The sequence below is a fragment of the Equus caballus genome, chromosome 10, assembly GCF_041296265.1.
Source record: "Equus caballus isolate H_3958 breed thoroughbred chromosome 10, TB-T2T, whole genome shotgun sequence".
Taxonomy (NCBI): Eukaryota; Metazoa; Chordata; class Mammalia; order Perissodactyla; family Equidae; genus Equus; species Equus caballus.
Window position 1 is genome coordinate 46,339,906 of NC_091693.1, and position 12,595 is coordinate 46,352,500.

A 12,595-nucleotide genomic window follows, 5' to 3' on the forward strand; every position below is an offset into this window, starting at 1 on the left:
GGATAACAACCTAAAATGATAATGACATGAAATTAAAGCTATGATACCTTATAGGAAACTGAGATCCAAAGAGGTTTATTGCCTGCCCTAAAGTTCTAGACCTGCACTGTCCAATATAGTAGCCACTAGCCATTATCTGGCTATCGGGCATTTGAGATGTGGCTAGTTTGAAGACATGTAAGTGTAAAATACATATCAGATTTTGAAGACTTGGCATGAAAACAATATAAACTATCTCAATTTTTCAAACTTGATTACCTGTTAATTGATATTTTGGAAATAATGGGCTAAAAATTATTAATCTCCTATGTTTCTCCTTACTTCTGTACTGTGGCTACTAGAAAATGTAAAGTTACATATGTGGCTTGCATTATATTTCTACTAGACATTGCTGCTCCAGGCTGTTAGCTGTGGAGAGCCAGTACAGTTAAATGTGTATATTTTTGATAAATGCTACAATTATTACATGTGCTGGGGTACATTTTCAAACTATAAAAAGTAAAAAATACTTGATAATATATTCATCTAAAGGACTTATAAACATCAAACTACAATCTGATAATATCTCCATTATTTTAATGAATATTTATTGAATTAGCAAATAAGGCACTGTACTAGATGTGGTGGCAGATACAATGATTTAGATGCATTTTTCTGACCTCCAAAGGCTTACAATCTAGTGAAGGAGACGTCACACATGAAAAATAATGTATAATACAGGGAGAGTTTTTTTTTTTAAATCACAGGTGATGGAAAAGAAATTTTCAACTCGTGAGGATCTGGAAAGACCTCTGGGAAGACAATTTGAGCAAAGAATAGGATTTATCTCTTTGCTTTCACTTAATTTTCCGAAGTCATGCAGCACTAGGCAATGTTACTTATTTTAAAATGCTTCTAATTAAACTTGATTCCCCCGACCCCACCAGCAAACTGCACAAATTGCTTTTTATATTGGTACAGGAATTTAAAAAGATGGTGTCAGAGTATCTGAATCCCAGTAATTAGGCCTAGTTAACTCTCATGATCCACAATATACACCAAATTTTAACTGTTGAGTGCCATTTTTTTGTATGGCTTGAGTGTGTCAGGAAGAGGTTAGATGAATACAGTTGGTCCTCCGAATCCGCGAGTTCCGCATCCGCAGATAGAGGGCCAACTGCATTCATGGTAGCACTACGCCATTTTATGTAAGGGACTTGAGCTTCCGCAGATTTCAGTATCAGCGGGGGTTCCTGGAGCCAATCCTCCGCGGATACCAAGGGACGACTACATGCAAACTACCCCAACGAGCCATTTCAGTCCATCTCTCTCACAGATGGAGCATGCTCTCCTATCACAGGTTTTCCCCCTCTATGTCTCAAAGCTTCAAGGTTCTTATTTTACGTTTTGCGGCATCCGTCATGTTATTTTCAGTCTTTATTTTACATTTCATAATATCGTCTTCATAATCTATCCCTTTGTATCTTCTGGATAAAGGAACCATCGAACTGCCTTCTTTATTCCAAGAAATGTTCCTTTCCTTGGTTTTCAAAAAAGGAACTCATTACAATGGAGAATGTAATTCAAGGAAGAACATTAAGGGATTTTTATGGGTAGGAGTTTCAGATGTTCAAAATGCAGTTATTTCATATTTAACCTCCCTTTTTTGTGGCCATCAAGTAAAACCTTCAATAGGAAAATACGAAGAACTACAACTTTACAGAACCAGTGGCTCACAGATACTCTCTGGGCAAAAGCTGTTTTGACCATGTTCTGGGTGGTCTCAAGATCTTAGCACCAAAAGCTAAGCATTTAATGTTTGTCATCCTATTTCTAAGATATGATGGAATAACCATTCTCTCAAACCTCACTTTCAGGGAAATAGGTAATTTGGCCATAAATTCAGAAAATGTAAACTATTCAGTAACTGATGAGAAACTGAAAATATGCTCAACTGCCTGCTGATAAATATTCGATTGGTAAAGGCACTTATAATCTAACACCACCATTATCCTGTATAAGATGAACAATGTTTCTTGTCTACTTTTTAAAGTTAGCTTTTAAATAAGTAAAACATTCCACCTTATTTCCTATGTTAACTATAGAGACAATGGCATCCTTTCATAAAAAGAAAAATGCTAACTATATTCAGATGTTTAAATATGGCTTTCAACTGAAAAGTAACTTGGAAAACATTTTGGAAAGGCTTTGCAATCCTTCCTTTTACCTCTGGGGAGACTATTTTCTAAAACAGGAAAACAAAAGCACTTTGAGATGGTACCTATAAAGCACCATGCAACTAGATTTGGTTCAAAATTGTGAAAATCACTAATACTAGTACCTCAATTCCAATTCTAGTAAGGTTGCTACCAAATAATTAAAATCAATTTTTACCTTCACTAAAAAGAAACGTATTATTCTGGTAAGCTGATTCCAGCGATAAGAAAATAAACTCAATACAGTATATCCAAGCAGAAATAAAATAATTTTGTAGATTTTTATTGAAAAAATTTTTTTGGAAAATTTCCCCTATATATTGAAGGACAGCGTTTAAATTTAGGCTAGCTCAGATAAACTCAAGATTTTTAAAGTGAATTTTGAGCATTATCAGAAACCCATATGGCCTATACTCTTCAATTTTGTGAAAAGTTACAGATATATCCTTATTTATTCAATATAATTAAGAACTGTATGTTCAGAGAGCAGTTCTATCACTTCTATTATCAGTTAAAAACAAAACATATAATTTGAAAGCTTAGTTTAGCTTCTCCAAGAATGCTCACAGAAACACTGATGGCAGGATTGGAGCAATTGTTCCAGGGCTTCAGAGTTACGAGCCCAACAAATGCCTCTATCTAGTCCTTTTCATGTACTGGCTTTTCAAACGTTGATAACACATCATGTATTATTCTTCAATTGGTTTAAGCCTATTTACATATTCAGCAAGTGCCAGTTTCATAGCTTTTTTCCCACTGTGTAAAGCAGCATATGAAACTGCTATTGATCATGGTAGAAAATGGGAAATTCTAATTCTCACATACACTGTTGACAGAAAATGAATTTGAAGGATAGCAGCCCTAATGAATATCATTTAAACAATTCTGAAGATTCTTTTTGCAATTACAAATAGAAGTATCAGATCTTCAAATGTTGCCAGATGTTTTAAAACCATGGTTTTGTTCCTAAAGTTACCTTTAAGCAGAGATTGATAAATTTTGGGTTTTGATTCATATAAATAACTATGTTACAAACCTATAGCACAAGCAATGAAGGAAGAAGAATCAGCTAACAGCCATATGTAAACCCCAGAGAGCCACGACTAGGACTTTTATCTTGATGTTCTCCTCATTGCACATGTTCTTCAGGGCTACTTTGCTGATGGTTTTAACACACCTACAGCAAGGAGACTACTATTTTGGCTGAAGATTTTTGAGAGGTTGGCTTGGGATGGGGTAGAACTCTCACACACCAGAAATATGAAAGGAAAGACAAGGCAAACAGTTTGTTTACAGACACTATCAACAAAAGGTAAGGCTAGGATGGAAGGGTAAACTGGGACCAAATTAGGAAAGTTTAAATCACATATGTGGCCTACATTTTATTTCTTTTGGACACTGCTATTGTAGACTTTAGAGATAGATATGGAGAGCCACTATAATTAAATGTGCCACTTATAAATCTGGTCTTCGGGAACCATTTATTTGTAAATATGAAATTCAGCCAGACCTGAACTTCCTAAAGGGTAGGGGAGGACTTGTAGACATTTCAAGCCTAATCAGTAACAGTGAACGATCATATGTAACTGACTGTGATGAGAAATTAAGAGGACATAATCAGTGACAGCACAGCACCGTACCATGTACAGCAAACAGCTGAAAGGCAGACCTGCACATAACACAGATCGGTGAAGTCCTGACGTTAAAATAGGAGTGCACATGGATGTGATATGCAACTGAACATAGATGAGATCAAGAAGAGAACAGAGGAAATAAGGAAATAGATGAGAATGGGGTGGTCAGAGCAGACTAGAGAACGAGCAAAGTGCCAAGGAAACTTTTCAAGGAGAGTGAGTCAATGTAACAAATGCTTTAGAGAGGTTAAAGCTTTTAAATATCTAATTTTCCTATCAGGCTACTGCTACTAGTATCCAGTAAACAGCTCTTGAAAATAGAGGGGAAGGGGAAAATTGTCTTAAAAGGGGTATCATTCCTAAACCACCAAGCTGCCTAGGAAAAGGTGCAATAAAATGCTTTATCCTGATAATGAAACATGTGGGGTTTCAACCTAGACAGTTTACTGGGTCGGGGAGAGAGTGCTGTTGCTTGGTGTTATTTTGGATTATACGCTGGCACTATAATTTTTCGGAAATATTTGAAGTATTAATAAAGCAAATTTAGGACAATGGTTTTGCAGTTAGACTGCCTTCTATTTCCTGACCGGTTCATTAATATATTAGCATTATACCAAATGTGAGTTCTGCCTAGAATTCCAAAACAGACTTGAGATAAATGAACACTAATTCTAAAGATTTTAAAACGTGGTTATTACCACAAAAGTAGATCCATGTTGCTCAAATATTAGTTGACATCTGTTATCCAGGGTGACCCCCAATTAGTACAGTATTAACACAATAATTTAGGAATAACTTGAAGAATGCTCTGTGACCTATATAATTTTCTTCCTCAGAATGTACAGGTCCCAAGGTCTCCTTCACTGTAAGAGAAATATCTGTCCTACTCTGTCTCCCTCAAAGTATCACAAAAATAACATACCAGGAAATATTCATACAGGTAAGGTATTTCAGAGTGAGACACCAGTCTTTCATTGTTAACATTTCCTCTATTTCGTGAAACTAAGCCTTTGCAACAAAAGTATGAATGAAATGAAGCAAAAAATCCTCCAGGCAGAATTTTACCAAAAACACAAGCTTTATCTCATAGAATGTTGAGCTGAAAAAATATCAGAATTTAATATAATCTCTTTTTACCAGCAAGGGAACTCAGGACCAAAGAGGTTATATCTGTGTTTGCCTCAATGAATAAGAAAAAATATTTTTTTCACCTAGAATTATTGGGGAAATAAAAGTATCTAGAAGACTCTATTAATACACCTATTTTGATTTAGCAACCTATGTTTAAGTTTACATGAAAAGTGAATAGAGACACACACAGGCTACATCAGGCTTATTAAAGTGGAAGAGCCCTATGAATACAAAAGATCAGCTGTGCCTCGTGTCCATCAATTTTAATTGAATGGGTCTAGTAAACTAGTTAATAAGCTTTATTTTCCTTGTTAGTTTCCTGGGATGTGTGTGGGTGCCAAGATAGTATTACCATTAAAAAATCAGCCAAGACTTTTGGTATCAAAAATCTTGGAAAGTCAGTTTCTCCCTTGATATCAGCTAATTAATACTTAATACCATAAAAATTTTAATAACTGGAAGAGGTCCTTAGGAACAGCCAAAATTATCTAAGATGTTTTAATTGCCTTTATGTGGAAAAATTCTAAAGGATTTAGAATCTCTAAACTGCAAGACAGAGCCTATGACAAAAGTATAAAATATATCACGCAAGTACATTCCCATGGACTCATTAAACCCCAGAACATCAAATCTAGAAGAGATCGGTTGGAGAGATCCCCACCAAAAGAAGGAAGGTAGTCTCATCACCTAGCTTACATGAAGGTAGCTGTATTAGATGTAAATGGAAAAAACAAAACAACGCTCAATGGTTTCTTTTTAATTTTTCAGAAATTATATGCTAAAACAAAGCCTATTTTATTTTACTATTCCCAAAAAAGCCTTTCAAAATAATCTGCTTTGCCCAGTCAAGAATGCAATTTTGCATCTTTGGTCACAAAATATTTTCTTGTGTATACTTTCAGCGTGCTAGGTGCTGTTCTCTTTTCAAGTAAGATTTATTCAAACTTTTCCTAGATAATTTGTTTTAAATGAGCTGTGACATGAACTTTAAAGTGATTTCTTCAAATAAATCCAAGATACTGTATGCCATATTGCTATATTTTACTACCCCGTTTTATTTAAAAACTAGCACTTCTGATACTAATTTAGGTACAAAAAATGAAAAGAACTGAGGCTCATATTAATTTTGCACTCACAGGGCTACAAGGAACAGGACCCATTCTTCAAGGGAGGGATGAGAGGGAAGGAAAAGGCAAGACCTCTGGTTTACAAGAGTGGAAAGGGGAAAAAAGTGCAGTTGACTGAGGTTTGTAAAGCTCCTTTCAGGATCTACTCCCCTCCACAAGCCAACAACCCGCCTGGGAGGGGTCACGACTCCTGCAATTGGACACATTTCTTTCCGGCATTGGAGGGGGTACCCTGCTTGCCTGCCTGCTCCTGAAGAAACTAAAATAATGCCTGATAGTCCTTATGTTCTTCTTACAAACACAGAACTTAACCATCTCAGTGGATAGGCCCAGTAACAACACCTGACTACTTTTACCAACAATACCCTTCTTTCATAAATATAAATAATAATTACCAACTATTTGAGGAAAATGAGAAGTATAAGAAGCCGATAACCAAAGTGAACTAATAGTTCAACACATCTTTAAGAAACTGCTAACTTTAAAAAACATCTCCGGAATTCAGGAATCAGCAAGACAGTCCATATACAAAGTAAGAACAGACTGCTTTACTGCCAAAATTTAAAAGTCAATATACGCCCTAGAAGGAAAAAAAGTGACAGTCTATAAAGTATAAAAAGCTTCCAGTGATGGACAAGCAAAAAGTTTAAATATAAGAGAATCCAGTCCAAGTCTCCCAATCCAAGCTCCAAAAGAAAGCAGAAAAACTGAAAAAAGTGAAAAGCAAAATTCTCAGCAATGAAGAAACCCTTTAGCTGAGAGAACTGAAGTGTATTCTGCCAATTTTTATAGATGACCTTTGACATATTACTCATTATTTCTGGTTTTCCTCCAAGCTCATTCCAAATATTAAATACACTGAGAAATACAACTGGTATATATGCCTAATTTTTCATGACATGTTAAAGCAATTTTAGAGGCCTAATTCCTGAGTCTTCCAATTAAAGCTACATGAATACCAACATATTCATAATATTCTCTTAAAAATGAAGTCATAAGGGTCTCTTTACTCATAACATAAAATATAAACCTAGTTTTAGCAATTTTGTGTTCAAATGATGCAGTATTGGCCTTTTCTTTTTTTTTTTTTTTTTTAAGTTGAGGAAGATTTCCCTGAGCTAACATCCATACCAATCCTTCTGTATTTTCTTTGTGGGACGCCGTCACAGCATGGCCTGACAAGCGGTGTGCAGGTCCACACCCAGGAACTGAACCCGTGAAGCCAGGCCACGGAAATAGGGTGTGCAAACAACCACTCAGCCTCCAGGCTGGCCCGAAGCATTTTCTAATTCCCAAAGGAAAAAATATGACACTTAAGTTCAAACACAAATTATGTTACACAAATGTCACGATTATTCAAATTTCCTTCACCTCATTTAAAATTATTAAAAAAGCCTCACCAGAGATGATCTTATAACTCTTCTAGTACATCATGGTATGTTTCTACACTTAGACAACCAGATTTTGGAACCTACAAAACTCCTGTCTACATATTTTATATTCTTGTGAACAAGCCCTAGTCATATTCTTTAATCCACGGTTATGGCTCCTATACATCAAAACCTTTGCCCTTCTCCCTCGAGAAAGTAAAAACTGGCTTTAGTTCATAAATGACAGAAAATGCCAATTCCCGTAGGTATAACATTCTCGGCAAAATAAGTTGATATTTTGTCACAACAGCCTTTTCAGAATACAGATGAAAGCCTAAAAAGTCAAAATGACAATTCACAGACATTACTGACAGTGGCCCTTAGAACTCTCCTCAGAATGTTTCAAACTCCTTTACAAAGTAAAAAACCAGGTAGTCACTGAAGTTTATAAATTAATCTTGAGCCTACTAAATTTATTGCTTGCGTTAGAACCACACTTTGGCAAACTGTAATACTTGAAAACACTAATTTCCAAAATGGCTTATTAGGACTTCTCCCTCACCCAAGTCTTATTCAGCAGTCTTGATTTCAACAAGAAAAAAAGCACTGGTTTGGCATCTGCACAGGGAGCCAAACAGGCAATGTAACTGGTTTTCAAAATGCGTAAGTGTTGCACCAGAACTTTTTAGGTATAAAACTTTCATGGCAGTTCTGAAATGACAAAAGCTTGTTTTCATTAATCAGTATAAATTGTGGTTATCTTAAATACAAACTAAACTCTGCACCAAATGACCTAAAAGGAATTTTGTCCTGATGAAGTAGCCAAAGCTACCCCTACCCACCCGCCCCCCACCAAGAAATGGGCCTAGGGCTATGGGCCAACCCCCCCTCAAACGTATTTACAAGTTCTCCATTCTTTGATAATGATTTGCCAACTTAGCTTAATAAAACATATTTTAAGATGAGTTCACCCACCTAACCTCGCTTGCACAGTCATCTAAATGTGCAACATCTTATTAAAACAGATTTGTTCACTCCTCTCCCCTGAATTACTTGCAACCTCAATTTCTCATTTCCAAACTTTGAGAGAAAGACAGGGATAGAGAATGGAAGAACACTGCACGGTGGGGCATATTCTCAGAAAAGCAGAACCAAATTACCATTAACAATTTCTTCACGTCCACTGGCACGTACATGACCACAGAATATTTTCATTATCAATTAAAACTAAGTGAAGAACAACACTATACATTTATTCTATATATCTCCCCATCATGTGCTTGGATTAGTGATCTTGGGGAATTTGTTTTTACCATTGGCTAGTTACTTTGAATGTATGGATAACAAAAGGCGAAAGAGCTCTAACGATTCCAGTGTCTATTTAAAAGCTGGTTAAATGAAAACGATGAAATGGAGGACACCCACAATAATTCTTGGACTCCTGGAGATCCTAAGACATGCTACAAAAATAGGTCTTTATTCTTAGGAAAATATAGTCAGAGCTAGCTTCCTTATGCTATACATAAAATCTTAACATCAGAGGCAGTACAGATAGTACAGATAGTTTTTGAACTGATCTCCAAACAAGCACAAACCCACTACGTTGAAAAGAACAAGTAATTTGAGGTTTTTGGCAAAAGACAGTACTTCACACATCTAATCCAAATCAAAGAGCCTGCAGACAGTTTTCAGTGAGATGAAAGGAATGAAATAAATATAAATTCTATGGATAAATAAATGTAAGAGACAATTTAAATAAGCTAACAGAACTAATTTTTTTTTTAAATAAAAATACTAGTCAGGTACAAGCTTTTGTTTCTCAATGCCAGACTTCTAAATGTTTGTCAGACTACTGTTAACATCATTAAAAACCTAATCTTGGAACTAGAGCATTAGTTATAATACTGTTTTACATTTGTATAAAAGACTTTTTCCCCAACTGAATGCTTCTGTTCCTGAAAAATATTTTAGTTTTATTACTGAAGGCAAACTGTGGTGCTAACAGAGCTTATATCTTAAGTACTTTTTAAAAAGTGACAGACCTAAAAGTCCATCTACTAATTTGCCCACAGTTAAAAAATGTCTTTGAATACTGGTTTGTAATTAGCATCTTAAGAAAAGTAGTGGCATGCCCTATTGAGTGGTGTGATTACTGAGTAATTAAAATACTACACTTTAAAACATCATCCCCACAAGTCTGTTCATTTTATGTATTATTAAGTTCTTTTATTATTTTATACCCACCACTAAATTCCTATGGTCAGATAAAAATTTTACAGTAGACATCATTGGGGAGAAAACGGTCATGGTGGGTTTTCTTGGGAGTTTTAGGAACCTAAGCAATCATTTACGCTAGGGTTAGCTCCCTCTCCTAAATGCATCAAGTACTTCTACTTTTTAAATTTCTCCCCTTAAAAATAGAGACTATGTCATACTCTGTAGTAACAAAGTGATCTTTTGCTATGTTTCTGATCAACACTCACTTTTGGCTCAGCAGTCAAAAAAGCTGTCCTGAATGTGACAATTTTACTCATCTACCATGATGTTCACCCTGATATTAAATAAGTCTTTCCAAATATCTTATATACAAGTGAATACCCAAGATCATCCCATCAATCCATTCCTATGTTGTTCCCATTTTATCATGAGGAAAGTGTTTCTATTTTGCTAAATCAGACTTGCAGTAATTGGTAGATAAAATTCTCATGATGCTACAACAACCACCATCATGAGTGTGCAACCGCTTTTTGTGCTCAATCCCCACTTCATTTCTACTATCTGATTCAGTTGCAATGGCTGAAAATCTTCCACAAAAAGCATGTTTGGGAGAATATATGCAACACAATTTTCTCACAAAGCAACTTTCTGAAAACTGATTAAGTAGACTGATGATCACTTTTGATTGCCAAGTAGTCTGCAGAAACAAAATCTTGCGTCTGTTTTGGTTAGGTAACTCAAGTTTTCTTTTTTAACAATCAGAATGCTTTAAGGATACATTTTTCACCCCAAGGAAGGGACTTGACTCATGGATTTAAGACCCATTCCTTGACAATATGTACAAAATTTCTTTAACTTGTCATCTGTCCATTCTTTGAAGCTGTCAAAGCCAAGAACCCATAAACAAATCACAAATAGCAATAACCTACATTAGTTAACATTCCCCTTTAAACATGTTGACATTTTTACTAAAGGATTAGTTATTTTTGCATTTCCATTTCTCATATCCCATGACATTCCATATAAATTGCATTATTGCTTTATAGGCCACACAACATTCAAAAGTATGTTTATATGCATTGCCTGTTTTCCTTGATCTCTGATAAGAGTTTGATACTGATTTTACTACAGAAATTTAAGTTTGAAAATACCAGTTAGTATTTCTTCTCAGAACTTAATTGTTCACATCACTAATCACTACATGCATATTTAGCTCTGATTATATTGCTCAAAAACTGCACCCAGTATCAGAACAGTGCAAATGATATTTAATTTTAAAAGTAATTATAATGGCTTGAATTCAAAGTTATTCAAATGAACACTGTCAAGTAATTTCACTTGAGTGTGTATATATTTCATCACCACTGTTTACATTACCCATCAATTCTTCACAATTTCTATCAGTTTTCCCTCCCAAACCCCCAAACTAAGAATGCCAAATAGTCTTGGAAACCCACGGCTCCTTATTTTAATGTTTTCTTAAGAACACATTTGTGAACTCACAAAAATGTTCATCTTTCAACTTTGACAATGCAGTTCTTACTTAAATTAAACAAACCCATCCTAAAATCCCAACAAATAATTCTGAGAATTAACTTAAACACCTTGACAGTGTCCCTTAAAAAGGGTATGACAGTAAAGTGCCAATAGGCATGGCAATGACCTCTTTGATGGGATCATTTAACTCCTTGGAACTGGGAAGTGCCAGCACCAAGGATTACACTGAGATTCAATTTTACTGAAGGCTACATTTTAGTTTTACCCACGTTCCACAACCTATTACACTCATTGTATGTTAGAATAAAATGTAAATGCTTTGTGTAGCCCTCAAACTTACACTAAGATTTGAGAGAAATGTACTTTAAAAAAGCACGGGGTAATATATAAAATCAGTGGCAGAAAGTTTCATTAAGCACCAGGAACTAATTTTTTTCACCCCATAATCATTTTGTAGGTAAGTTTCAATAACCGGCAAGGCACATTTACATATATTCCAATGAATACTTATTGACAAATTTTAAATTACACTCTATGTCCCAGCTATCCCAGTAACTGACATACAACATACTAAAATGGTTTATTAAGATAACATAAAAAAAACCAATTAATGTGAAACATACAGGCTATTGGCAACCACTATTCTAAAATTATGTAAGTACAAATAAACATACTGAAATGTGTGCAATTCTAAGAAGTTTTTAAACCAGAATATTTCTACACTAACACACATTTATATTAATGACACATAAAAAAAATAAAAACTTTATTACAAAAATAAGTTACACTCGCCTCCAGCTTACAGTATAAAACAATTTTATTTGCAGGAATGCAAAACGATTGTTTGCCATGAGCATTTTGAACATATGACATGTCTAATTTTCTTGTTAAGTTTGCATTTACTGGGGGAACTGGTGTGTATAAAACCTTAATTAAGTATAATAAGCTCTGATCTTCATCGTGGTGCCTATTGGGTATGTGATATAACTGCAGTATCCCTTTGGGGAAGGGGAAAAGGGATTTCTTTATACCAAGTCCTAAGTAAACTATAATTTCACTTTTGACTTTAAGCTATCAATTTAGGACTTGGCCAAAAATTTTTTTGAGGGTGATTCAATAGAGGATGCTTCACCACTGAACACTCACTGTCATCAAGGTGCTTCAGAAAATTAAAAACATAGCACAAATGATTGTACTCTATTCTACAAGTTATCATGACCTGCATAAGAAATGGAAAGCTGATTCACATTTTTGCAGTGATCAGCAATAAGAAATGCACTAATGAAACATATCTTTTACCTAAAAAGCTAAACTACAGCCATATACTAATTTCTATGATTTATGAAAAACTCCAAAATATCCAAATGTCAGGCTTTGCTGTACAATTGTCAGTTTTAGTCTGACTTTTTATAAAGGGACACTGC

At 35.0% G+C, this 12,595-nt stretch overlaps 1 protein-coding gene across 6 annotated transcripts in view; it reads right to left on the reverse strand.

Moving 5' to 3' along the window:
- Positions 1 to 8,913: 8,913 nt before the first annotated feature.
- SYNCRIP (synaptotagmin binding cytoplasmic RNA interacting protein) overlaps positions 8,914 to 12,595 on the reverse strand; it is a 30,720-nt gene continuing 27,038 nt past the window's right edge. For all 6 annotated transcript variants that reach the window (XM_070223531.1, XM_070223532.1, XM_023650767.2 and 3 more), the window contains one exon: positions 8,914 to 12,595. This exon is cut by the window's right edge. The gene's annotated coding sequence lies outside the window, so the exon portion shown is untranslated.